The sequence below is a fragment of the Pseudorca crassidens genome, chromosome 2, assembly GCF_039906515.1.
Source record: "Pseudorca crassidens isolate mPseCra1 chromosome 2, mPseCra1.hap1, whole genome shotgun sequence".
In the NCBI taxonomy this organism is placed as follows: domain Eukaryota; kingdom Metazoa; phylum Chordata; class Mammalia; order Artiodactyla; family Delphinidae; genus Pseudorca; species Pseudorca crassidens.
The window spans coordinates 96,608,908-96,636,655 of NC_090297.1; the positions used below are offsets into that span (position 1 = coordinate 96,608,908).

General features: G+C 48.0%; 2 long non-coding RNA genes across 10 annotated transcripts in view; one reads left to right on the plus strand and one right to left on the minus strand.

The window, feature by feature from the left end:
• LOC137219116 (uncharacterized) overlaps window positions 1–12,553 on the plus strand; it is a 36,051-nt gene extending 23,498 nt beyond the window's left edge. For 4 of the 6 annotated variants that reach the window (XR_010940979.1, XR_010940980.1, XR_010940981.1 and 1 more), the window contains one exon: window positions 3,408–8,546. This is a non-coding gene — a long non-coding RNA (uncharacterized lncRNA). Of the gene's footprint in view, window positions 1–3,407; window positions 8,547–10,576 lie in introns of those variants that run through there. The other 2 variants (XR_010940983.1, XR_010940984.1) reach the window with 2 other exon arrangements.
• Window positions 12,554–14,676: 2,123 nt separating this feature from the next.
• LOC137219118 (uncharacterized) lies at window positions 14,677–20,226 on the minus strand. 4 transcript variants are annotated; one of them, XR_010940988.1, is made up of 5 exons: window positions 20,104–20,226; window positions 19,904–19,954; window positions 18,195–18,392; window positions 15,887–18,043; window positions 14,677–15,260 (listed from the first exon to the last, which is right to left on the minus strand). It is a non-coding gene; the product is annotated as an uncharacterized lncRNA (long non-coding RNA). The 4 variants fall into 4 exon arrangements; XR_010940989.1 differs by having other exon boundaries at window positions 14,677–15,367; window positions 15,887–15,983; window positions 16,338–18,392; XR_010940986.1 differs by having other exon boundaries at window positions 15,887–18,392.
• Window positions 20,227–27,748: the final 7,522 nt, after the last annotated feature.

Genomic DNA, 27,748 nt, shown 5'->3' on the forward strand with positions numbered 1-27,748 from the left:
TGGTTAGTTGGACAAGGTGTCTGACCCCTAATTGTTTTCTACTTCAGCTTGTGAGGTATTTGATGATTCTTTATTCTCAGTTTTGAGTACTGATAACCATCTTGGGTGTGACAGGAGAAGTCCCAGGACACCCATATCAGAGTACTTGCCTCATTGCATTGTAATTTTTTATATGTTTACTTTCCAAGACAGAAAGGCTGTTTTCTCCATTTCTGCATCCTGGGCGCTGTGGAGCACAATAGGACTCGAGTAATACTTACTGAAGAATCTTGATGGGTTTTTTGAGAAAAAGACTGTGTTATGTAAAGAAGCTTTTAAGTCCTCAACTTTAACCACCTTTATCCTCTTCTCCCTCCCCCACTCCATAAACAAGCTCTTGGAAAATGGAAATCCCAGGAGGGTGCTGCAGAGATTGCCCATGCCCACATGTCCTGACTGGGAAAGGGGAGATGAGAAGCTGGGTGGTGTGAACCAGACCTTGTAGTTCATCTCAGGGCTGTTGGCCTGAGACCCTAAGCGCTCTTCTTTGACCTATCAGGAGCAGAATCCTCGGGGCGGGGGCGGTCCATTTAAAAAGTGACACTCTAGTGTCACTAGCCCTTCCCTGGGTGCAGAGGGCCCTGCTGCGCCAGGGCCAGCCCCCTTGGTCACTCTTTCAAGTGCTTAGGGGTCGCAGGGCTGCAGTGGAATGAGCCTGAAGCTGGGCTGGGAACGAGCCCTCACATGCCACCAGGGGGCACCAAGGCCATGGAAAACTCTGCTCAGGCTGGAGGATCCTAAGTGAGTTACAGGGACCCACGAGCCTCCTGAGCTGGTACAGCTTGCAGAGGAGAGCACTAGGCTAGACTGGTGGCCTCGGAGTCAGGCGATGTAGAATTGGATCCTGGCTTAGCCACTGCCTACACATGTGACCCCAAGCCTCAGGGGCTCATCTGTGACATGGTAACACCATTACCTGCCTCATCAGGTTGTGGGGAGGATGATATGAGATTTTTCCTGTAAGAGGGCCGGTGCATTGTGGGAGTCAATCAGTAAGGTTTGCTAAATCTCAGTAAGAAGACCCATATGTCTCCTCAAGTTGCCTACAGTCTAGGCGAGGACACACATGAGCAAACAACTAACAGTTCAAAGATGATAAGAGCCGAATGACCACTACAGACCTCAAGCAATCTAGTGTTCATGTGGGTGTGAGGTCGCAGGGCTGCATTTAAACGAGATGATGAAATATGTGTTATTATACTTTTCTAGGGTGTGTAAAATTAATAAAACAGTGAGAAAAAAAATCACCTGAAATCCTAGCCCTAACCCTAATGACATGAACGTGAAAAGCCAAATGGAATGGGATGGGATTTGGAAGGTGGAGATGGGGAAAGGCATGTCCCAAGGTTCACAAGAGTCCTGCCAGCTAAAGCCTCTCACTCCACATGAGCTACTGGATAGGACACTGGGGTGCAGCCCCCTGTCTTCCGATCGTGGACACTGCCTGAGAGCTGAGTCCTAGATCCAAAGCCTAACTCCTGATAGTAATAAGAGCAGTAATACCCTTAGCAGTTCGTACACATGGAGGGACAGCTGCGTGCTGGGCATTTCACAGGCCTCATTAGTCCTGAGAACCTTTTTGAAGTAGCTACTGTCACTGTCCTCACTTAAGAGGCTCAGAAGATCAATCCTTGCTCAGGATCAGCCTGCTTGTGAGTGGTGGAGCCTCACCATTAACCTGCCCCCTGTGCTGCCTCAACTTCTCTTATGTCGTCAGCAACACAATCCTGGAGACGTGAGAGGGTTCTGGAGGCCCAGTCCAGCTCTCTTATTCTCTAGAGAAGAAATCTGAGGCTCAGAGAGGGGAAGTGGCTAATTTAGAACTTGAACATGGAATTCTTAACCCTCCATGTGGTGTTCTAACTATATTGTGTTGCTACAGGTTGTCTTAAAGCTTTAGTTAAACCAGTTTTAGAGACACTCGTGTTGAATTGTGTCTCCTCAAAATTCATATGTTGAAGTCCTAGCCCCCAGTACTTCAGAATGTCACCTTATTTGGAAACAGGGTCTTTACAGAGGTAATCAAGGTAAAATGAGGTCATAAGGGTGGGCCCTAATTCGCTATGACTGATGTCCTTATAAAAAGAAATTTGGACACAGACATTCATAGAGGGAAGACAATGTAAAAAGACAGAGGGAGAAGACAGCCATCTCCAAGTCAAAGAGAGAGGCCTGGAGCAGATCCCTCCCTCACAGCCCTCAGAAGGACACCTTGATTTTGAACATCTAGACTCCACAACTGTGAGGCAATAACTTTCTGTTGTTTAGGCCATTCAGTCTGTGGTACTGTGTTATGACAGCCCTGGGAAACCAATATACTCATATATCCATAAAGTCTACAAGTCAATGTCTGTGATCACAGGCGTTTGGCAGCCCTTAATTATAGAGAAACTGGTTGGGAGGCTCACCCTCTCAGAGGCAAAAGGATAGAGCAGATAATCATTCCAGCTTGCTCCCAGCCTTGACACTTGGCTAACTAAGATGTTTTTCTTGCATTGGCCAACAGTGGTGGCATGACCCATTTGACTGTGGCCTTCTAGAGCCTGTTTTATATCTCCCTGAGCCTGGCCTATAAAAGGTGCTCAATAAATGTGTGCAGAGGGGATAGTGGGAAAATAGGCTTCTGGCCACTCTGGTCCAAGCCTCTCCAAGCAATGGGTTGGGCAGGGGAGTAGGGTACAGGCTATCAGTGGATGGAAGTTGAAATTGAGCACTGCCTCCTAAAGTTTATAGCTAAGCCCCAATTTTGGAAGACACAAGCAAAATATATTTTAGATGACTCAGCGTGGGCCAAGGACATTTCAGTTCAGGAAGCTGTTTTCCTGCTGCTTTATTAATTTTGCTACTGAGGATAGATGAGATGCAGACTTCCATATCCAAGTCTTCATTAGATGCCCGGTTGATGCAGCCATGACAAATGGGAATGAAGCCCTTATGAATAAAAAAAAGATCAGCCCAGTATAAAAAAATTGTAGACTAGAGAAAAGGAAATTTAGAGGAGCTGATAAAATACCCTATCCTTAATCAGACTGTCTGCATCACACATCAAATCAGCCTTAATGCCAAGATTTATTGGCCCTTGGGATTGTGTAAATGAAATAAGTGCTTGAAAATGAATGGGAAAGGAATTACCTGTATTAAAATGTATTTGCAGTGCCGACCTGCACACTGATGCTTTTAGTTAAATGCAGGCTTTCAGCTTCTTTGGCTACCCCTCACTGTCTACCCAGCATGGACTCCCTTAGCCCCTGGGGAGTTTCAGAAAACATGCTTGTGGGGTAATAATGTGTCCCCTCGTCAATCATGTCTGCCACTGTCCTGGAAAAATCCTTCTTGGGCAGTGAAATATCTTCGTGTCTTTATTTCAGCGTCTACGAACTTAGTGAAGTGTTACTGGTCCTTACTTCAGGGTAGAGAATGTCGTGAAGACAAGATGACCCATCTAGTTCTGCACACCCTGCCGTGAAGAGCGGAGCGAGAAGATTTTTTGTCGGCTGCCACCGTCTCTCATGGAATCTGAATTTAGCTTCGGGAGCTTACCTATTGTTACCACACTGAATTACCCTCTTGTAAGACCTTGGACAAGTCCTCTAATGCCTTGATGTCTCAGATTTTTTTCAATTCTCCCTGAAGATAAGAATAGTATCCACCTCATAGCAGTGGTGAGGGAACTCCATGGGACGATGCATGTGAAGCCCCTCACACAGTCTCTGGGGCCACCGCAGACAGTGAACAGGTGAGAGCTGCTATCGTTGCCAGGACCTCAGGAGATGATAGCTGAGGCAAAGTTGAACTAGACTGTCATTCAGGGCTCTTAGTTGCAAGCAACAGAAGCTGACTTTGGCTTATAGAGTAGGAAAGGAAATTTTAAAATGACACTGGTAGCTCAGGGTTACCCAATTGTTGGGAGGGCTGGAGAGCTCAGTCTAAGCTTCCAGTGACAAAGCTCCAAGCCCACCACGCCACCCCTGCCACTGGTCTTGTGGCAGCCCACAACAGCTTGCGGTACCAAGGCCGTTACTGTGGCAGGAACCTAACCTTATGCTTGCTATGCCCCGAAGCCAGACCCCCTCTGCTGCTGCCCTTGCCAGCAAAGTGGAATTTTCCCAGAGCCTCTGAATTGAAGTCTTGTGTGGGTAAGTTTAAGCAATGCAGCCTGAATCACATCCCTGGCTTTAGTTGCAAAGGAGGCTGAAGAAGAAATGTCTGCTTTCTATATCTGTTCTGCAGGTGCCTGAGCAAAGCAAAGGTATTCACCTGGGGCCGGGCAGCAAGAGAGCATTTCAAGTGTCTCCTACAAGGAGGGGGCTTCCTTCTTTGCGTGAGGGAGAGCTCTTAGGTGAGGCACGCACAGCTCCTTCCATACCTCAGAGAGCAACTTTACCAGGCAAAGTTCCACGCCCTGGCAAGGGGAGGGGAGAGCTATCTGCCCTTTCTTCTGCTTGAGTAAAAGAATATGAAATTCGAGAGGTTGGTCATTTTGCTTTGTGCTTCTAGAGATAAGGGCCATGAAATGCATCTCAGAGTATGTATGTCCGCCAGCTTCATGCCGTGTCCTCACTGTAGATCTGTAGTTTCATTTTTTAAAATTGATTTCTCACTCCTAGTTTGCCAAATTCTATGTGGGTAGTAGTAATAAATCAGGCAGAGCTTCCTCACTCAAGGAGTTTATGTTCTATACAGTAAATAAGCTAGAGATCATGGAAAAAACAAAACAAAACCCAAGTTTTATTTTGGGTAAGAGAAGCTGTTCGAACCAATGATCATTACCAACAACAACCTGAGTGTTTGGCCCAGACCCGAGTCTGGGGCCACATTGTAAGGAAAGGACTCAGTGGGGCAGGCAGAGCTGCTTCTGGGAGGGAGAAGACACACGAACGAGTGAGTGAGAGAGAGAAGGATGAAAAGAGAAACACCAAACCCTCAAGGTCAAGGGCTTATCAGAACTTGAGTGTGTTGTCTTTGCCCTCCATGGTCCCTAGGAAAGCATCTAGCACACAGAAAGTGTCCAGCAAATGTTCTGTTAGGTGGGGAATCCCTTTGAAAATCTCAGGAAAGTGACCCTCTCCAACCCTTCATCTGTCCATTATTCTAGCTCCCAAGGAGCCAGTAGAAAGTGGGGGCAGGGACGCAATCACAGTGTCAAAAGCAGTGAAGGCAGTGGACAGTCTTCATAACTTACCTGACTGAAAATGGATTTCAGGGCTTCCCTGGTGGCGGAGTGGTTGAGAGTCTGCCTGCCAATGCAGGGGACACGGGTTCGTGCCCCGGTCTGGGAAGATCCCACATGCCGCGGAGCGGCTGGGCCCGTGAGCCGTGGCCGCTGAGCCTGCGTCCGGAGCCTGTGCCCCGCAGTGGGAGAGGACACAGCAGTGAGAGGCCCACGTCCCGCAAAAAAAAAAGAAAATGGATTTCATCTCTCTAGGCCTCAGTTTTAATATCTGTAAACTTGGTTGGTTTCTCACTCAAGAACATTGCATTTACTCTTGTACTTAAAGATAAAAAATTAACATTTATAAAGCACATCTCTTCACACACATTGTCTCTTGTTAATTCCACAGTCATCCCATCAGGGATCTCCATCCTCATTTTGTGGATGAAGTAACTGAGGTCTGGAGGGGTCTATAGCTTGTCAAGGCCGTAGAACTTGAAAGTGTCCATGGCTTTGGGACTCCAGAGCTAGGGCCGGCCAGTCTCCAGGATGTAGATCCCAGGTGAATCCGTCTCTCTGCAACTGTCTCCTCAACCAGTCCAGACAGCACAGGCCTGTGAGCCGGACCCAGAAAGTGGCAGAGGCTGCTCTCTCCCCATCTCCCCTCCCAGCAGTGGGAGGACTTGTCTTGTCTACTCCTTTAGACACCAGGAGTAAATCAATTGACACATTAATTCTGGGCTGTCAGCATTTCCCCCAGGAGAAAGTCAGAGTCAGGGAGACTAATGTCTCATTGATCTTTCCAGTTGCCAAAGGGGAAGGGAGATGAATGTAATCCCATCTGTCAAGGTGGAGAAGGGCCCGTCTGAACGCAGGCTGGATGACTTTAAGGAGATAACAGTTTATCACTCTCTGGACAAGCAAATATGAAAGTAGGACAGCCTTCTCTATGAGTTGGTAGAAACATTGGTCAGCAAAGAGAAGGCCTGGAGAAATGAGTGGCACGATCTCTGGCCTTTGTTCCACTTGTCCTTCCCCTAGGACTTCGTGTTCTTTGTGTACACACAACTGCACAAGTGGGACAAAACCCACCCCTGACCCCCAAGAAATAGTTAACATTTGTTGAGGATTGATTATTGCCAGGTGCTGTACTAAGTGTTTTATATTTACGATCGAGCAGCTTTCTGAGGTGTTATTATGAGCACCATTTTACGGATGTGGAAACTGAGGCTCAGAGAGGTTGAGTGAGTTGCCCAAGGTTGCTGAGCTAGTGAAAGGTGAAAGGGTGGAGGCTGGCTCACCCTGAGTCTGCCCTCAACCACTCAGAGAACACACTGGTTACCCAGCCAGGAAAGTAGCCCAGCAGCCCTGCTTCGAGATCACTGAGTCTTCACTCACTCCTTCCTTGGTCAGCCCCTTAGGGAGCCCTGCTGACCCCAGCGGGGAGGTGTCTTTACCAGTGGTAGAGGCTGAGCCAAGTCTGAGGGGCTGGGATGCCTGGAGGCCTCAGTCAGGGTGTCTGGACAGCTGAGGCTCTGGGAGCAGTAGAGGAGTGGGCAGGCCCAAGGCCATGGGTCTCAGCAGCACGCAAGGCACAGGCTCTGCTGAGGCTCCTCTGGGTTACCGCTGTGCATGGGTTCCCATGGAGGAGGGGGAGGTCAGCGACAGCCTCTCAGCAAGCCAGAAGCTGGGACATCCAGTGTCAAGCCACCATACAGGCTGCTGTGGCCGCCGAGAGCCTGAGGAAATGCCACGGCCATGGGCTAGGAAGCTCAGGTGGGAATGGCCTGGGGGCCACAACAATGTGATCTCAAAAACCCAAGGAGGGGGCTTCCCTGGTGGTGCAGTGGTTGGGAGTCCGCCTGCCGATGCAGGGGACGCGGGTTCGTGCCCCGGTCCAGGAAGATCCCACATGCCGCGGAGCAGCTGGGCCCGTGAGCCATGGCCGCTGAGCCTGCATGTCCGGAGCCTGTGCTCCGCAACGGGAGAGGCCACAACAGAGAGAGGCCCGCGTAACGCAAAAAAAAAAAAACCCAAGGAGGAATGTGCACACCTGAGATCCTCAGGGAACACAAGTCTCAGCGTTAAATTCAAGCGGGACAGAAGCACCCTGCAGAGTAAAGATCCCCAAAGAGAGGGTCTTTGCCGCCAGCCGTGGCTGGGGACACTCCGCCAAGGCAAAGGTCACTTGAGGGTGGCAGTTCTTATCCTCTGTGGCCAGAAGTTAGGGTTTCTAATTAATACCACTTTGGATCAGACAGAGGTGGCTGCTCTGTCCCGGGCTTGTTTGCTGTTTATCCCTGTGATTGATGCTGGTAACCTTTAGAGTCTGTCAGGGAGATATTTCATGGAGGCCCCATGTGGTGGGATGGAGACAGCCAGGAAATGCAATTCCCTAGTTAAGGCAGAATCAGAGATGAATCTAAAGTATGGATGGAAAGGCCTAGGCCCTTTCTAGCCTCTTGTCAGGTAGGGGAAGGGGGTGCGGTGGAGGTGGAGGCTTGAGAGGACCTGGAGCTGTAGCAGGGAACTGTCCTGAAGAGAAATGACATATGAAAGAGGCAAGAGGCTTTTTTTTCCCTAAGGCTTTCTCATGGAAAGTGTCACATCTGTGTTGGCCAATAGACTTTGCTGGCTAAGACACACAAGAAAGGAAGCAAACAGGAAGGAAAACACTCTTCCTGCTGTTTCCACGGTCTTCAATGTTCGCTCCAAACCACCATGTCTATCTGCCAAAAGTCTACCCATTAATCATAAGGCTGATTTCAAAAGTGAAAAGGTGTTTGAATCCCTCGATTAGAGATGATCTTCACCCCGACACCCACAGCGCTTTGTATGTTACTGTCAAAGCATAATGTTCACACATTTAAAAACATGGCTCTCATAAAATATGGAATGGGCAGGTGTCAAAGATTTAGTAATTCATGAATGAGGGAACCAATAAGTTGGCAAAGCTGGTTCAAAGAGCATTTTGAGGAAATGGGTATTTACAAGCACTTAAAAGGAAATGTTCAAGTAAAATATCTAGGTTAAGAACAAAACTGGTTGCCCTCACATGTATGGCCAAATGATTTTTGGCAAGCATGCCAAGACCATTCAGTGGGGAAAAGATGGTCTTTTTTAACAACTGGTGCTGGGAAAGTGGAACACCCATGTGTAAAAGAATGAAGTTGAATTCTTACCTTATACCATGTACTAAAGTTAACTCTAAGCAGATCAAAAGACCTAAATGGAAAAGCTGAAGCTATCAAACTCAGAAGAAAACATAAGGGAAAAACTTCATGACGTTGGATTTGGCAATGATTTCTTGGATATGACACCAAAAGCACAGGAAGCAAAAGAAAAAAATAGATAAGTTGGACTATATCAAAATTAAAAACTTTTGTGCATGGAAGCAAACTATCAACAGAGTGAAAAGACAGCCCATGGAATGGGAGAAAACATTTGCAAATCATGTATCAGATAAGGGGTTAATATCCAGAATATATAAAAGAACTCCTGCAACTCAACAACAAAAAACCCAAACAACCTGGTTTAAAAAATGGGCATAGGACTTGAATAGACATTTCTCCAAAGAAGATATACAAATGGCCAATAAGCACATGAAAAGATACTCAGCATCACTAATCACTGGGGAAGTACAAATCAAAACCACAATGAGATACCTTATACCCATTAGAATAAAAAAACCAAAAAGTAGCAAGTGTTGGGAAGGATCCAGAGAAATTGGAACCTTTGTGCACTGTTGGTGGGAATGTAAAACAGGACAGCCACTGTGGAAAACAGTATGGTAGTTCCACAAAAAATTAGACGTAGAGTTATTATATGATCCATTAATTCCACTTCTGGATATATATCCACAAGAACGGAAAGCAGAGTCTCAACAGATGTTTGAACGCCCAAGTTTATAGGAGTATTTTTCACAATAGCCAAAAGGTGGAAGCAGCCCAAGTGTCCATGGACAGACGAATGGATGAGCAAAATGTGGTGTATATGTACAATGAAATATGATTCAGCCTTAAAAAGGAAAGAAACTCTGACACATGCTACAATATGAACGAAACTTAAGGACATTATACTAAGTTAAATAAACCAGTCTCATGGACAAGTACTGCACGATTCCACTAATATGAGATATGTAGCATAGTCAAATTCATAGAGACCGAAAGTAGACTTTGGTTGCCAGGTGCTGGTGGGAGGGGAGAATGGGGAGTTATGTTTAATGGGTGTAGAGTGTCAGTGTTGCAGGATGAAAAGAGTCCTTGAGATGGATGGCGGTGATGGTTGCACAATGTGAATATAGTTAATGACACAGCTGTACACTTAAAAATGGTTAAGATGGTAAAATTTTATGTTATGTGTATTTTACCCCAATTAAAAACAAAACAGCTGGTCAATGTCTTACAAGGCAGTTAAAAAAATCAGTCTTTAATATTATGCTTTCTATTGAATAGACATTATTTATATCTTTACTGGACATGATCTACAAGTTAACATGTAACTTCACAGAGTCTGAGCCCTTAATTAATGGTAAATAGCCATTAAACAAAGATACCTTCCCCTGGGTGACTAAATAATCCTTGGGTGGACTTGCGAAACAATGACCAAATGACATTGGAAGGACTTACTGTCCTCTTGTGGCCATATTTCCAGGTTTTGAATTATTAGTATTATTTCTTAACATCACAGTCATGTACATCCTTGCTTTTCCCACCAGTCCCTCGAGGGTAGGGGCTCTGTCTTATTCAGCTTTGCCTTCTCACTGTGTGCTCTGGTTTGCTGAATGGACCTGAAGAAGGACCAATGGGATAGAGCCACTTGGGAGCAGAAGACCTGCATTTAACTGTGTCTGTGACCATGACCATAGTCTCACCCATCAAATGAGGACATGGTACCTCAGTCCTGGGTGCAATGCTGGGCACTGGGGGTGCTGTCTAATCTCAGGGTTTCCGTCCAGCTCTAAGATGCTCGGATCCTAGTTTGGTCATCATCACACAAGAGAGGATGCAAACACATAAATGAAACATATAATGAACACACACGAGTGCCTTTTTCAGGTGCACATAATACACAGAGGCATTTTTTTCTAGCTTTTCTTAGAAGAGCCATTCTTGATGCTGCGTGATGTCTGTGGCTCTGGCTCCTGGGTTGGGAGGTGCACAAAGATGTGCTGTTTGTAGCTTTGCTAGAGAGGGAAGAGCTACAGTTTGCTGGAGGCAGGAGCACCTCCTCCCAGCAGCTGGGGGGCCCTGGGTCAGCAGGCCTCAGATGGACAGTACCCGACCTCCAAGGCTGCCCTTGAGAAAGGAATTATATTGTCTTATTTTGCTGTTTTCAATTAACTTCTTGACAGATTCTGGCTGTTCCTCTTCTTGTTTTTCTTAGGACAGGAGTACTCCCGGTGATTTATTAAGAAGGTGAAATTATGTGCCCGGTTGGGAACTCTGGGGAGCTCTTGCTGAAATTGAGCGTTTTGGAGCCGGATTTACAAGGCAGAATGGACCTGGGACTGCTCCTTGTGGCAGAAGCTGCTGGGCCACTGTGGATGATCTTTCCCACATTGCACGATGTCCCCAGAGCCCTTGGAGCCATGCTCAGCCCCATCCTGGTATCCCCTGTGTCCCTCGTGCCTCTGCCATGGAGGTCCAACCACTTTACTTGGCTGTGGGTCTCATCAACTTGCAGGTGAATCCATCTATCCCCCCTCCCAGCCTGGCTTGGCCCCCTACTCATAAGCACTTACACAGTATTTCACAAAGAAAATGTCTGCTGGCTGTGTCCCAGACTCTTGAATGTTAGCTCACATTAGTCATGGCCATAGATGCGGCTGGAATCTTGCTGACCAGGTCCCCAAGGTCTCTGCTGGTCTGTACTCCCCATGCTTGGGTTGGAGGCACTGCGGAGGGTTTGGATGGTGAGTGTGGGCACCTCCCAGCTGCACCATTTCCTGGCATCCACCAGGCTGCCTCACGTCCACTCTAGACCCTCGGTCTCAGCAGGGGAAACCAAAAATCTCTCCCTAGCACCACAATCATCTTTTGCTGGCTGCTAAGCACCCTTGCTCTGAAAACAATAACCAACCACCATAAAAACAGTAGGTCTGCCTTCTCTGTCTAAGCACGTACTGTGTAGGTGCTTTAGGGAGAGCACCAGAGGCCAGGGAGGATAATTTGTCCAAGGACACCAGCTAAGATGGGACAGAATGAGGATTATTATTAGTTCTAAATAATGCCAATACTCATGTTCTTTTTTATTATTCCCTTTCCCACTCTTTTCTAATTATTCTAAAGTAACATTTACTTCATTTTCTATTACCGAAAGAACGTGTGCGCAAATAGAAAACAGAAAATGTAGAAACGTATGAAGACAAAAGAACCACCAAGACAAATAAACCAAACCCAGGGTCATTAGCAGTTCCTCCTTGCCAAGATAAAATGTGAACATTTTAGTTCTTCTCTTTTCCATCTTGTTCTTTGTGTGTGTCCATGCCTTCACACACACACACACACACACACACACACACACACACACACACGTGTAAAATGGGGATTACATTGTAGATTCTTTTTTGTTTCCAGCTTTTTCCACTTAGCCATATAATGTTAACATTTCCCCACATCAATAAAGGAGCTTCAGTCCTGGGCTCATTAACTCATCCAAGGCATGTTCTGCCCAACTTTGTTTTCTTCTGTGTCCAGCCATATGCCTCCTCTCTGGGCTGCACGCCAGGGGGACACAGAGCCTTTTCCAGCAGACTGAGCTTGTTGGTACTGAGGGGCTTGCTTTGCAAGTGACACATACTCCTTTTGTCTGTAAATCTATCGAACTGTATGCAGGATGGGCCTGTCATCTTGTTCAAATCCTATGAGAGAGAGAGAGAGAGAGAGAGAGAGAGCGCCTTTTCCACAAGGACGCTCCAAGGCTGTGTGCACACCCCTCTGTCCATGCTGGATTTGGAACCGGAACAGCAAGGGCAGAGAATGGGGCTCAGCCCTGTTAGGACGGCTGACCCCCTTCCAGCCACTCCAGTCCTGTTTCCTAAAGGGAATTAATTGTTGGCCTCGGGGAAAGAATTCTCAAAGGACTGTTGCATGGACATGGTAGGAACTGTTGACCTTGAGACCTGTACATGCTAGGTCTTATTTTCAGCTGAAATGAACCACTAACTGAGGGAAGAGTATTTCACTTTGTGGTGAATCCTCTGAGCCTACGGGAATCATCTTGGCCCATGTTTATGTGTCACCTGGCCTCCTCCCAGGGTGGCCACCCAGGGGGGCCACGTCCTTAGAAAGGATTGGCAGTCCAGGAGGCAAGGTTCCTGGGCAGACTTTCCAAGGTTCAGCCCTGACCTCTTTGCCAAAAGGTGTTTTTTTTGTTTGTTTGTTTGTTTGCGGTACGCGGGCCTCTCACTGTTGTGGCCTCTCCCGTTGCAGAGCACAGGCTCCGGACGCGCAGGCTGAGCGGCCACGGCTCACGGGCCCAGCTGCTCCGCGGCATGTGGGATCTTCCCGGACCGGGGCACGAACCCGCATCCCCTGCATCAGCAGGTGGACTCTCAACCACTGCGCCACCAGGGAAGCCCTGTTTGTTTGTTTTAAGCAGTTTATTTCATGAACCACTAGAGCTGGGGAAAACGTTGATGAGTCATAACCCCATTCCCAGCACCAACAATCTATAGCTCTCAAAGGAAGAACTGTAATTCCAACTCGTTGACCTGAACCAGGAGGCTAAATGCACTGCTAGAATTCATTTCTGTGAGTAGAGACAAAAACATAACTGGGGCCTCCTACTAGGAGTTGAAACTCCCTTGATCCTGAGCCTTCGGCTGTTATCTCACTGATATTTTCAAGGATAAATCCAGTATAAATGGATTATTTCTGAACAGAGTCCCGTGATTAGAAAATACATGGCACGTGTGCCAACAGTTTCCCATCCTGTACGCATGACAGACATCACCATTCAGTGCTGGCGCTCCCTCCCACGGAGCCCAGAGATGACTTCAGACCCGGTCTCAACACTCCTCTAGGCAGCCATTATAATCAATCAGCATTGGAGTATGGAATGAAATCATTTGACTTTCCTGAATTAGTTTATAATCATAGGCAGGATTTCCTTTTTTGTTTGTCTGTTTGTTTTTCCCAATAAGAATGAGGGCAGAGTATGGAGGTTCCTTAAAAAACTAAAAATAGATTTGCCGTATGATACAGCAATCCCACTCCTGGGTATGTATCCGGAGAAAAGTCTAATTCAAAAAGGTACATGTACCCCAATGTTCATAACAGCACTATTTACAATAGCCAGGACATGGAAGCAACCTAAATGTCCATCAACAGATGAATGGATAAAGAAGATGTTAGATATGTATACAATGGACTATTAGCCATTAAAAAAAGAATGAAAAAATGCCATTTGAGGTGACATGAATGGACCTAGAGATGATCATGCTAAGTGAAGAAAATCAGAGAAAGACAAATATCACATGATATCACTTATATGTGGAATCTAAAATATGATACAAATGAACTTACAAAACAGAAACAGATGCACAGACATAGAAAACAAATTTATAGTTATCAAAGGGGAAAGAGTGGGGAGGGATAAATTAGGAGTTTGGGATTAAGAGATACACACTACTATAAACAACAGGGTCCTACTGTATAGCACAGGGAATTATATTCACTATCTGTAGTAAAAAACATAATGGAAAAGGCTATGAAAAAGAATATGTATACACCTTGCTGTACATCAGAAACTAACCCAGAGAGGTGGAGGGAGATGGAGGAAGTTGGGTTAAGGAGAGCCACGCGTCTTTTTCTGCTCTTACCATTTTCTGATTTAAGACTTGATATGACTCTTCTCACGTTGCCACAGGCAGCCTCTGTTCCTGCCTGTACCTCAACCAGCCCTAGGACTTCTTCCATCTCTAGGCAGGGCGGCTTGAAGCGGGGCTGGGGTTTCCTTCCTCCTGAGGGTAGGCAAGGGGCAGAGCTCTGTCCCTGGTGATTTGCAGCTGGCCCATGCCCTCGGGTCGAGTAGTGACCCCCGGCTGGCTGTGCTTCCCAAGACCCCCTACTTTAAATGATTCAAATGTGCCACTCCATACCCTGCTGATCTCAAGATGTTCTCAAGAAAAGTTATGTTCATTTGCTAACTCTTATTATTATTATTAATTGTTTGCGGTACGCGGGCCTCTCACTGTTGTGGCCTCTCCCACTGCAGAGCACAGGCTCTGGACGCGCAGGCTCAGCGGCCATGGCTCATGGGCCCAGCCGCTCCGTGGCATGTGGGATCTTCCCGGACCGGGGCATGAACCCGTGTCCCTTGCATCGGCAGGCGGACTCTCAACCACTGCGCCACCAGGGAAGCCCCAGTCGGTAACTCTTACATGAGAAAAAAAAATAGAGGAAAGTAGAAAATGTCCCTCGGCTGAAGAGGTTCCCCAATATGCCACCAAGAGAATTATTTGTTTTTAATTTAACTGCTTTTATTTAATGCAATATTTCAACATGGGTTGAAGAATAATATGAAAACAATCACCCACATACTCTCTGCGGCTTCAGAAATTGAAGGATTATTCTTTCATGAGAAGAAGAGAGTCATGCAGGGCCTGCACTGGGCCAGGGCCCCCCGGGGCTCTCCAGGAGGAGGCAGCTGACTTATTTCAGTGGGAAATTGGCCAGCTCAGATTTATGACCCAATGTAGAGCAGCTTCCATTTATTGTATTGTTCAGTCAGCACCGGCTGGAAATGATACCTGCTTCTTTTCTGTGAGCCTCTGTGTCCTCACGGGCTGCGCGGGCAGGTGGCTCCTGCAGCTGTCTGCTCTGATGCTCCATCATCGCCGTGTTCGGACCACCCTGAGTTTTTACTTTCCACGTGTTTCCATGGCTCATCCTGTGTGAGGGACTGTGGAGCTCACTCTTTTCCGGGGACTGGGAAACAACCATTTGCTTCCTCACGGCAACTCACAGACCACAGCCTTTTGGATTTTTAATGGCAGAGCCCAGAGCGGGCAGGAGGGCTGTGTTGGGTCTTGCGCTTATATTAGCTCTTCCAGGTGGATGGGTTCCTAGTAGGAGAAGACGAACTGTTTCATTTTTTCTTTCTCGTGTTTTCGCCCTCACCAGGGACCTGGACTTTGCATCCCAGCCAGGTGGGTTGGGACCTTGCTAGCATCTGCAAGTGCAAAAGCTGCACTCAAAGAAGGTTTTCACAGTACGTATTGTTATAATGACCATCTGGGTGATGCTTGCTAACCTTCCCTCTGCAGCAGGCCACTCAGAGCACACCTGACTATGTTCTTCTCCTCTCAAAACCCTTCAGGGGTCCCCATTGCCTTGAATTTGATTAAAAGTCCAAGTTTGGGCATTCAGTTCCTTCATGAACTCCTGCCTGCTTACCCACCGAATCTGGTCTCTCACTCCTTCTTGCATTGAATTTTTAACTAAATTAAAAAAAAAACTTTAAACTAAACACTAAACTGAGTTCATTTCTGCACATTCCCCCGCACGCTCCCCCCTCCCTCCAAAATCAGGCTCTGCTCATTCCCAGGATGCTTTTCAACTTCCCTCACCTTCCAACCTGCCTGATACCACACCCCACCCCACCCCGGCCCCGGCCCACATCCCACTAACAACGGTCTGCGCTCAGTGAGGCCATGTGGATGGCTCTGTTGTGGGGAACTGTCACACTTACCCTGGTGGCCATCTCTCTGAGCACAGGTCGGAGCCTCTAGTCTCGAGCACAGTGCCGGTCACGTGGTAATCCTATTGCACAATAACCAATATCAAGGCTGCAAAGAACAAAGAACTTTATTTGGGGTCTTAAGAATTGCAGTTTGGGAGAAAGATTTGGGTAAAACTGAAAAAGTGTTCTGGGGAAATAAAAACAATCAGGGGCTTATAAAGGCAAAAGCCATGAGGCTGCCTTCTGACACAAGAAAGGAAATATTTGTCCTTCAGGGATAGACCATCACAGGTTGTTTTAGGGTAAGGGTCTGATAAGCATCTTGAGTTTCTGGCAGAAGTTCTGGATGACTTTGTCAGGACACTAAGTGGTCCAAAGGTCAGCTTCCACCCAGGCTGGGACGTGCATAAGTCACACTTCCTCCAAGGCCTCCTGGCTCTGTTTTAGAGAGCTCACTTACCAAAACCGACTGCATTTTGATTTCCTTTTCACAATCCCTAGTAGATGTCCGTCGAGTGGACGCAAGGTCTTGGGGTCATTCCTCAGCCTGAGATCCTGACTCCAACCCCAGGTTGTCTTCTACCTTCTGCTGGAGCCCACTGACCAGTCCCCCAGTTCTCAGAAGCAGATTCTTCAGTGTTTTGACTTAGTCACTCAACCCACGAGGACTGAGTAGGTGTCAGCCTAGTTGGGCTGGGGGGTGGGGACAAAGGTGCTCACACTTTGACTGGAGCCACATGGAAACAGTGACAACAAAATCCAGTGAGAGAGGTTGAGGGATAAGTGCTGAGGAGGCCAGAGGAGGACGCTGCCCACTCTCTGGTTGCTCCTTCCCAGTGTCCTTCCCTGGGCTCCTTCCTCAACCTCCCCCAGGTCCCCAGTCTCTCTGCCCCTACTACACATTCTCTAGGAAATGGCGGCCACGCCAAGGTGTCTACCTTTCCACCGATGACTCCTAAGTATTCAGGCCCAACCTCTCTGTGAGGATCAGAGAGGTTCAGTGACTTGGCCGAGGCCACACAGTGACGAGCAGCAGAGACGGGGCTTGCTCTCAGGCAGAGTGCTGCCCCCCTCGAATCTGCTCTTTGCTCCTCAGGTCCACTCCCCCACTTCTTTGCCTTGCTTTGCCTCCTGGAGGCTGACCTGGGGAATGGCATGCATGGGCTCCTGTGCTGGCTGGTCTCCAGTTGGCTTTGGCTAGTAGGTCCCTCACACCACTGGAGGAAAGGAAGAAAATGGAACTAGGCATTTATCCCTCTGGTATCCTCCCGGTGAGGTCACCTGGGTTGGCAGTCCCTTGGCCAGAAGGTCGCAGAACCTCTCAAGAGAACTCCTCTATGTGGCTCTCTCCTTCTGGTCTATGCAACGGTCTTCTCCCTTGTCTTCTGGCCTGGAACTCCTCCCCTCTGCCGTTACCAGCCCCAAGTTGCTGCACTAGCCCTTGTCTTTCCCCTACACCAAGCCCACACACACCTTTACGAGAAAACTCTCCCTGCACTGTGCTAATTTGAGTCCCCCCCCCCATTTCTTGTGGGGACCCTGACCGATGCGTGTTCCTTCTCCTGCACATCCTGAACTGGTGAATCACATCGACTCCTACACATTTCTCCAAACGTCCAGCATCTGCTTCTCCTCCTCCCCCTTCACCCTACTCTCACACCCACAAGTTTCTCAAGTCTGTCCCATGGTCCCACCCCACCTCTGCCACCTAAGGCTGGGCTTTCTCCACTCTCACCCCATCTATTGACATAGCCTCCTGGTTGACAGAGCATCTCCACACTTGACTCCGCTCATCCATCTCGTCCTTGCTGAAGATTCCTTCAAATATAATAGTTCTTCATCATCCACAAGAAGAGATCTACCTGTATCAGCATGCCTGACCAGGCTCCAGTCCCATCCCTGCTGCTCGTCACTTCCAATCCGTACCCCTGTGCACTGCCCCCAAATGCACTGGGCTCTGTCTGTCTTTCTGCCTTCATAAACATGACTTGTGCTGGCTGGAGCCTCTTCTCTCCACGTCTGTTGAGTGAACTCCACTCAGCCTCTGGCTCCAGCACCCTCTCCTCCAAGGGGCCTGTTCATTTGGCTGACACTGAACCTAGTGCTTTGATGATAGCCTGTCCATTTCCTGGAATGGATCGTCTGTTTGCTCACCAGCTTCTCCACCTGATGTATGGCAGAGCAGGAGTTGAATCCAAGAGCTGATTCCCAAGCTTACGCCCCTTCCGCCACCCTGTACCCTGCTCCCCACCAGAATAGCTACTTCATGGGGTTATTGGGGATAATGCCTGAAACACAGCAGGAGCTCAATACATACTGTTATGAATGAGAGACCAGGCTGGGAGTCCCCCTATCTCATCTCTTATTTTCTGTGCATCTCCTGGTCCTTCTGGTCTCCTGCCTCCCACACTTAAAGTACGTTTCTGGACAAACTGCTGAGGCTCTAGTCAGAGATGAAGCTCCGTCAGGAAGATTGGATACTGGGCCAGCTGTCAGGAAGCCTGGCTTGTCAGGTCTGAAATTGAAAATGTTAGTGATGGGCAGCACTTCAGATGAGTCTGTGTGTGTGTGTGTGTGTGTGTGTGTGTGTGTGTGTGTGTGTTTGCGTCAACGTGCTGAGGAGGTGCTATCCATCAGGGGCAGGAAGATGGATCTTGCCCCCCAGCAGTCTTGCCTAGCTGCTGGCCTCACTCGACTCTATCTCTAAATTGCTACTTTCTTTGGAAATCCCACATGGGTCCTTCCCAGAACCAGAAAAATTATTTTTCTTTCTTTCTGAAATAGGGCACCTTAATTCCATGACTCTACTTGCCTAGCATTGAGAGACCTCGACCACCTCCCATGTTTTGTTATATGTGGTGGAATTTCATTTTTAGGGGAAACCGCTACAGTTCAGCCTGTAGAAGCTGAGGGAAAGAGCAGATAGCCGGTCATTATGGGGACATAGGGAATTACAGCGCTCCTTCTCCTGCTTCGTGGGGATGTAGTTGATGAAAGGGATAACTGCTATTTACCTCATCTCCTCTCTCCTCCCAAATACCAAGAACAGAGAGGAGCTGCTTCCTGAGCTCAGCCCCGCTGCTCGCACACCAGAGCCCATCCCCTTAGAGACCTGCATTTGCCAGGTGGGCTGTTGGGTGGAGTGAGGGGAGATCGTGCCTTTTTTCTGATGTCCCTCACAAGCATCAGTATCTGAGTGAAACCAGAGAGCCCCTGCCTCAGATGGCTGGGACCTGAGCATCCTTTTCCTCCTTTCCCTCCTCCTGGCCCTAGTAGGAACCTGCAAGTTAGAGGTGGAAACAAGTCAAGGGCTTTGGCAAGCCTGGCATTTTTCTTAGTCCTCTCCATCCTCCCTGCCCTTCCTGTCATGGCACCTGCCGGCAGGAATTTCCCAATAGATTGTTTCTCCTGGATAAAGAAGATGTGGTATACATATACAATGGAATACTACTCAGTCATAAAAAAGAATGAAATAATACCATTTGCAGCAACATGGCTGGACCTAGAGATTATCATACTAAGTAAAGTAAGTCAGAAAGAGAAAGACAAATAGCATATGATACCACTTATAGGTGGAATCTAAAAGATGGTAAGCTGTGACAAAGCGAGAGAGAGGCATGGACATATATACACTACCAAACGTAAAATAGATAGCTAGTGGGAAGTAGCCGCATAGCACGGGGAGATCAGCTCGGTGCTTTGTGACCGCCTGGAGGGGTGGGATAGGGAGGGTGGGAGGGAGGGAGACGCAAGAGGGAAGAGATATGGGAACATATGTATATGTATAACTGATTCACTTTGTTATAAAGCAGAAACTAACACACCATTGTAAAGCAATTATACTCCAATAAAGATGTAAAAAACAAAACAAAACAAAACAAATGAACTTATTCACAAAACAGAAATAGAGGCACTGACATAGAAAGCAAATTTATAGTTACTAAAGGGGAAAGAGGGAGAAGGGATAAATTAAGAGTTTGGGATTAGTAACAGATACACACTACTGTATATAAAACAGATACTCACCAAGGACCTACTGCATAGCACAGGGAACTATATTCAATAGCATGCAATAAACTATAATGGAAAAGAATATGAAAAAAGAGTATGTATGTATCTATCTATCTGTCTGAATCACTTTGTTGTATACCTGAATCTAACACAACATAGTAAATCAACTATACTTCAATAAAAATACATACATACATACATACATACATACATACATGAGTAAATAAAAGGATGCTCCTCCTGGCCTCCCAGTTCATGGCACTGTTGGTAGGGGTAGGGGTGTGACGTGGAAGCCTGAGGCGTGGGAGAAAGAGGCCTACTGGAAGAGTCTGGCTTTGTTTGCTGCTACTGACTCAGTCCCAGGCCTTTCCCCGTATTTCCAGTTCATCAGCCTAATGTCCCCAGAGCCAGTCCCCACCCAGGCCTTCCTGGAAATGAAGTCATGTCAACAGACTCACAGGAGTATTTCATGGCTGCCTTTCTCAGGAGGTTATGTACGATGTCAACATGCTCTCTCCCTGCCCTGCTGGCCCCCTGCCCTGCTGCCCTCACAGTCCCTCACTTATCTCTTTTCCCTGCTTCTCCTTTTCCTTTTTGGTGGTAAAATATACATAACATAAAATTTATCATTTTAATTATCTTTTGAATGCACAGTTCAGTGTTAAATACTCTGTTTTATCCTTGCTCTTAGCAGCCTGAACGAGAAACTGTTTCCCGGGTCAAAGGGGAGAGTCAGCTTGGATGTCCGATATCTCCCATTTAAATTAAGAGTTTCCGTTCCGTGTTACAAAGAAACTGAGGCACATTAAAAATTTTCGAGCGTATTTGAACATATATCCATCCGAATCAGGCAGCACAAAACCAAAGGTGGTTAAGAGCACACCACTGACAGGAGCTAGGGGCAAACTTTTTATAGAGAAGATGCTGAAGCAAAATGAAGGAATTACTTGCTTGGCTGTAGCTGAAGCAGTTGCCTGACTTGGGAAAGCTCAGTTGCTGTTTGTGATTGGTTGTCCCTAAGTGTCATTTTCTCAGTTTCGAGTACATTGATTCTGACTTAGGTTTGGGGGTGCTTATGTAGCTACCAAGGCATCAGAACCACCCCAATCTAATGGCCTCCTTGTTTAATTACCCAATAATAGCCCATTTGATAGATGTAAATTTCCTGCTGAGCCTGTCTTTCATCAGCTGAAGGCTAATGGGAGGCCTTTTTATTTTTTCAAATAAAAAATTGAAGTGAGTTGGTCCTGATTTCAGAGTGTGCCAACCTACTCTTCCCAGCATGTATAAGGGAAGACTCAGAGCCTACAACGTCCTGAAGGCCACTGGTTTCTGTAGCGCGGGTACCGCTGGGGGAGAGGGGCACTGGTCCGTGGATGTGGAGGCTTGAGGCCTCAGCTGCTTAGAGTGAGGATGGGTCTTTCGCCAGAAGCTTGAACCTGTTTGGAATGGAGCAAGGTTCCATCTGTGGATGGAGGCCCAAGCCCCCTGACAGGCAGCCCTGGTGTCAGGGTACTTTTGGCCACCAGAAATAGAAAGCACTGACTTAAAGCAACTTAACATGTGGTCAAATCAGGGATCCAGATTCTTTTCATCTTTCCGCTCTGTCATCCTCGGCACTGGATTTTTCCGAAGACTGGTTACCTTGATAGGCCGAATCCTCCAATCCCAATGACGGGAGAAACAGGCACCATGCTCCTGGGTATCATCCGGGAGAAACAAAACACTCTCCAAGCACAGACTTTACGCCCTTCTCTTTAGGCTGATGGGGCCAACTTAAGTCCTGCATCCACCCTGGAGCCACAGTGGTTACTGGGTGAGTGACGTGATGGGCTGATTTGACCTATGTATACCCAGCGCTGGTACGAGGAGTAACCGTCCCTTTCCTGAGTCACAGTTTGTAAGCTCCCTGGGGGTTGTGCTATGTGGAGAAGAGGTACACACTGAACGAAATTTGGTTTCTGTTAGGGGGAAAGATGTGGGAAATGGTCTTCTAGAGCAGTGTTTTTCAAACTATGGTTTAACCCATTGGTGGTCATGAAATCAGGTTACATTATGGCCCACAGGCCAAATTCAGCCCACCACCCATTTTTGTAAATAAAGTTTTATTGGAGCACAGCAGGGCCCATTTCTTTCCTGTCATCTATGGCAGCTTTCCCACCACAATGGAAACCTTGAGTAGTTACAGCAGAGATTATATGGTCCTCAAAGCCTTAAACAGTTACTAAGTAGACCTTTACAGAAAAAGTTTACTGATCCCTGACTAAAGAGTTGCAACAAGCATTAAAGGATGAAACAGACTAGAGTATCAGAAAATATCAGAGTGCATTGCATGTGACAAGAATGAGTATTACTGAATGAAAGCTTTCAATTTTATATAAACATACATCCATACTTGTGGGTGCTGGGCTATAATTTATTTCTTAAGGTAGATCATAGTAAAACAGTTTGAAAAACTGCTCTAGAGCACTGATTATTTTCCTTTTTTCTTTCTTTCTTTCTTTCTTCCTTTCTTTCTTGTTTCTGTCTTTGTTTTTTTCTTTCTTTCTTCTTTTTCTCAAGGTATAATTGACATATAACATTATATTAGTTTCAAGTGTACCATGTAATGATTTGATGTTTGTATACATTGTGAAATAAAATCACCATTCATTTTTCACATAGAAATAGCTTCTTTTTTTTTTTTTGCGGTACGCAGGCCTCTCACTGTTGTGGCCTCTCCCGTTGCAGAGCACAGGCTCCAGATGCGCAGGCTCAGCGGCCATGGCTCACGGGCCCAGCCGCTCCGCGGCATGTGGGATCCTCCCGGACTGGGGCACAAACCCGTGTCCCCTGCATCGGCAGGCGGACTCTCAACCACTGCGCCACCATGGAAGCCCGAAATAGCTTTTTAAGGAGGTCGGTTTGTAATAGTGCTGTCCCTTGGTTTGGGTGTCACCTACCTACCTGAGAGGCTAGGTGATGAGAGGCTAGGGCAGATGCCTTGAGTTAACAAGAGGGGCCATGAAACCAGTTTTTGGTAGTGACCTGGGAGTGCCGGCTGAGCAGGAGTCTGGCAAGAAGAAAGCTGGCCGGCAGAGTCAGACTCAGGAGGGTCCATGCTGGGAGGCGGAGGCCCTCACTGTAGGTTCCACCACAACCCAGCCCAGCAAGTCCCCTGCCTCTTGTCAAAGTGAAGGAAGACCTCTGAGCTGCTGCTATGCTAACAGTCTGTGACTTTCAGAGGGACGTCCACCTCATTCCATGGATGGAAAACCAAGGACCAGAGGAGACCCCCCTCCGAGAACTCAGGGGCAGGATTAGGGGCTCTAGCCGCTCAGGGGCTTTCTACCCACCTTCCTCCTGACCCTGAGTTTCCTTTGGCTCAAGCTCCATCTCTACCTAGGAATTTGCTTGTGTGGACTGGACCAGATGGGAACTGTCTGGGAGTACTGATCGCCGGGCTTTCCTCTCCAGAGGACCCTGCTCTGACCTGCACAAAGGGGAGGAAATCTCTCCAGCTGCCCGGGAAAGGGGGTCTGGCCCACCACAGGTTTCCCCGTTTCTGGGCCTCTGACTGTTAGCAATTGTCTTCCTTGTCCTCCATCTCTGGGCCATCCTCTTGCTGAGCTGGGAGTAATTAGAGTGCAAGCAGGCTGAAGTCGCCCAACTGTCTCCCAGACCTCCCTGCCCTGCTGTTAGCAAGGCAGCACGAGCCTGTTTATGGCTGCTGCCACTTCAAAGACATTGCTAGGCTCCCATAGGCGGGTGGCTTTGACATTTATAGGGGAACCAACCAGTTCATGAAACAGAGAGATTTCTGGTGCCTGGGAGATACTCTTATGGGAAGAAGAAATCCATCCCAGATAGGAATGTTCAGAAATTTGTTGGAAATATCCAGCCAAGGGCACATACTAACCCCATGCTTCTTTTTTTTTTTTTTAACATCTTTATTGGAGTATAATTGCTTTACAATGGTGTGTTAGTTTCTGCTGTATAACAAAGTCAATCAGCTATATGTATACATATACCCCCATATCTCCTCCCTCTTGCATCTCCCTCCCACCCTCCCTATCCCACCCCTCTAGGTGGACACAAAGCACCGAGCTGATCTCCCTGTGCTATGCAGCTGCTTCCCACTAGCTAGCTATTTTACATTTGGTAGTGTATATACATCCATGTCACTCTCTCACTTCGTCCCAGCTTACCCTTCCCCCTCAAGTTCATTCTCTACGTCTGCATCTTTATTCCTATCCTGCCCCTAGGTTCTTCAGAACCTTTTTTTTTTTTTTTAGATTCCATATATATGTGTTAGCATACAGTATTTCTGATGTAACCTCATGGCTAGACAGGCAGAGGGCTCTGAGCATGTCCATGGAGAGGAGGCCTCAGTAATGCCACCCAGATGAGGGGACTCCACCTCAGCAGGTGTCCTGGGGGACTGGGCTCTCCTTTCTAGAACTGCCTCTAGGGCTTTAAGGGAATATTCAAGACCAGTTGCCCAGTGGTCTTTTAACAAGTCAAAGCACAAGTCCTTTGAAAAAGTGAACTGACATGGAACCCCAGGATGTGACAGCTGAGGGTAGCTGCTCTGCGGGACAGAGTAGGGGCCCTTGGCTGGACCTCACTAGCCGTGGGAGCTCCCCCTCCCCCAGGAGAGTCCCTGAGGCACAGCGTCTGCAAACGCCTATTTTGTGGAGGATGCAGATGAAGTCTGAAGATGGTGAGTAGCAAGCTGACTTGGGTTTCCCCAGAAGCAGAGGCTGAGACAAACATGTGGTTGCTGGTGGTTTATTTGGGAGGTGATTCTAACAAATAGGAGTGAGGAGTAGGGGAAAGGAGGCAGGGAAGGAGGGAATGCTAATGAAAAATGTGTTCTCTCTGATACAGCCTGGATTCTTCCAGGGTCTTCTAGGTTGGTTGGAGCATTTATCGGCTGGCTCCCATCCTCCTGGTTGAAGGCTTCCTGGGACTGGGTAGAAATTAACTCCCTGTACTTGCAGGCTGAGCTCCTGCAGGGCAGAGAAGATGTTGGGGTCTCAGACGGGAAGAAGTGGTCTTCTGGAGACCGACCCTGTCAGCACAGGTAAATCTGAGCTCGTGTGGAACTTTCCATCTCAGCTGACCCTGAAATCAGAGACAAGCCCAGGGGATGTGACATCTGTCATGAGGCCCCAACAGAGCCTGCTATGAGGGACTTGTCCAAGGTCCAGAAAATCAGTGAGCTGGGCCTAGGAGCAGGGCTCACCAAGCAAGAATAACAGGAGGTTTCTGTGTATGTAACTGACTGTGCACCATCGGACACAGACATAAAATCACAGACACATCTCTCTCCCTGTCTCATACACACACTCAGACATTTGACCCTTAGCATTCGCAAGGACTATGGAAATGAACAAAGACCAAAGGAGGAAAGCAGAGACTATTTATTCTGAGCTTACTATTGCAAGGGAGTCAGCCACCAGCCTTGGTTTTCGGCAGGGACACAAAGGCAGGCAGAAGAGTGGGAAAGCTCTATAGTGGGAAAAAGAAGGCTTCAGGTGTGCCCTGTTTGGAGACCGCTGGCTGAGGGAAGCTGTAGGTGAGCCGACAGGGGGCATCCTGTGTGATTGGCTAGGGGAGTATATTTGACTTTCTCTGGTTGGTCAAAAATTAGGGAAGCTGTTCGTTATTAATCCAGTCCTGGGCATCTGGAGCTGATTGTTTATGCAGGTTATCGTTGGGCTTCTTGGACTATTGCTAGAGACAGCAAGCACGCTTCCTACAAGCCTGACTTCTAACCGGCTTCCTGGGCCAGTTACTCTAGCTAAGGGGTGAGTTCCTGGGCTGGTGGCTTCAGATATTGGGGGTCAGAGTTCTGTTTTTATATATGGTCTGGCCACTGCCCATTTGTATATTCAGTCTCTTAGGATCTTAAAAGCTACCAAAGGCAAGAATTGTCTCTGCCTCTCTCCCAGACAGTAAGCCGTGTTCCTGTTTTGAACACATCTGGAAACAAGAGGCTCCCTGCCTCTGTGCATCTCATATCTCTACCTGCTGGAATCGTCTTCCTTGTCCTGGGCGCAAACCTTCTCCCAGTAACTTCCACACTGTCATCCCGCTTTTCGCCCTCTGAAGCAACGCAGAGCGAGCTTCAGCCACCTTCCTTCTAGCAGCCTTTCTCCTACGTAAGAGGCCGTGTAGCATGGTGGTCGGGAGTAGGCGTTTAAAGTCAGACTTGGGGTCAGATTCCAGCCCTGTGACTTGCCATCTGTTTGACTTGGATAATTACCAAGCTTCCATTTTCTCAGCTATGAAGTGGGTAATGATACCTCCTCAGGACTGTGGTAAGCATTAAGTCAGGTGATACTGTAGACGGCTCAGTAATGGAGTGCTACTGAGGTCACCTTCCTGCCTGCTTTTCCAGGCTAAGCACCTAAAGCCCCCTCACCTCTCCCTCACTTGGTTGCTTGGTTGCCATTTCAAGACCTCCCCTAAAACAGCCCACATACCCCCTCTGGCTACAAATGGACCTGTGGTGAGATGGGGAGGCAGCGCAGGTTCTGGGACTCTGCCACCTAGGGCTAGAGGGTCTGGAAGCTGAGGGGTGAGGGTGGTGGGAGAAGGGACAACTCATGGGCTGTCTGGGGAGACAGGTGGTCAGGAGATTAGCAGGCAGCACTTCTGGGTGGGACCCAAGGACTGTAAGGCAGGTGGGGTAGGAAACTGTCCTGCCCATCATCTAACCTTCAAACTCAACTCGGATCCCCACAGTTTGGGAACACAGTCTAAGAGACAAGGGCCCCCAGGCATTCTCCCTAAGTCCAGACTGTGGAGCAAGCCTCTGGGCTCAAGGCCCCTTGCTGTCCTGTCCCTCTTGTGCCCCAGAGTCCCTCGAATATGAACCTCCATGGAGCAGGGAAAGGGCTGGACTGGACAGCAATAAACCTGGCTTTGTGGGTGGGTGGGAGAGACCCAGAGTGGGACAGGGGAGGGGCCATGGGATGGAATAATGTGGTGGGGCTAGGAGAAGACAGTGGAGTTTATTGATCTCCTCTGTGTCCCTTCTTCAGTCCTTACTGGCTGATCTGCCAGCCTGGCAGTTCCCAAGTGAGCCCGCATCCTGGGTCTGATGCTGGCCAGGCACTGAGGCGGAACAAGCATGGCTTATGATGGGCGGGCATGGCCGCCTCCTTTCCAGGCTTCTGCCAAACCAACACGGATTTTCTTTAACAAGAGTCCCAACCCCAAGACCTGAGAAGATGGTCATGTTACTGTCGTTTTCGACTTTAGACCTAAATGATGGGGGTTCCCTCTGGGCTGAGGATCGATGTCCCACTTCCGGGAAAGACATCACAGTTGGCAAGTGTGTTAGCACGCCCTCTCCCTTTGGGCGTCTCAAAAACACGGGAGGGGAGGAGTGAGGGAATCCTGGCTAATGTAAGTGGCAGAGCCAGGATCCAAAACCAGGCTTCTTCGTTCTACACCTCCTTCTCTTCTTCCTCTGCCATAGCTGGATGGAGAGTTTGGACTCTGCTGCTGTCTTGTGATGTGGCTTCAGGAGATTCCATAACCCTTCTGAGCTGAGCTCCTTCTCTGTGGAGTGAGGAGGTAGGGAGACACTAAGTTGCCTTGGGACTCAGACTTGAGAGTGAAAATGCCAAGGGGTACCTACAGTGGATGCTGGCGAGAGTGGAACGAAAGGCCTCTCCTTCCCATAGCTGGCTTCTCCCAGACGCCGTCGGCCAGCCCGGGCCTATCGTAACTCTGGGCAGTGACACCAGTGTCCTTACAATGCCTGGGACTTTAAGCTCCTATGTAGACCCTGAGGAATCGTGATGGAGGAGTTTAGTCAAAATAATCAGATGCCACTGGGCCCTCAGATTTCCATGAGGAAAAAAG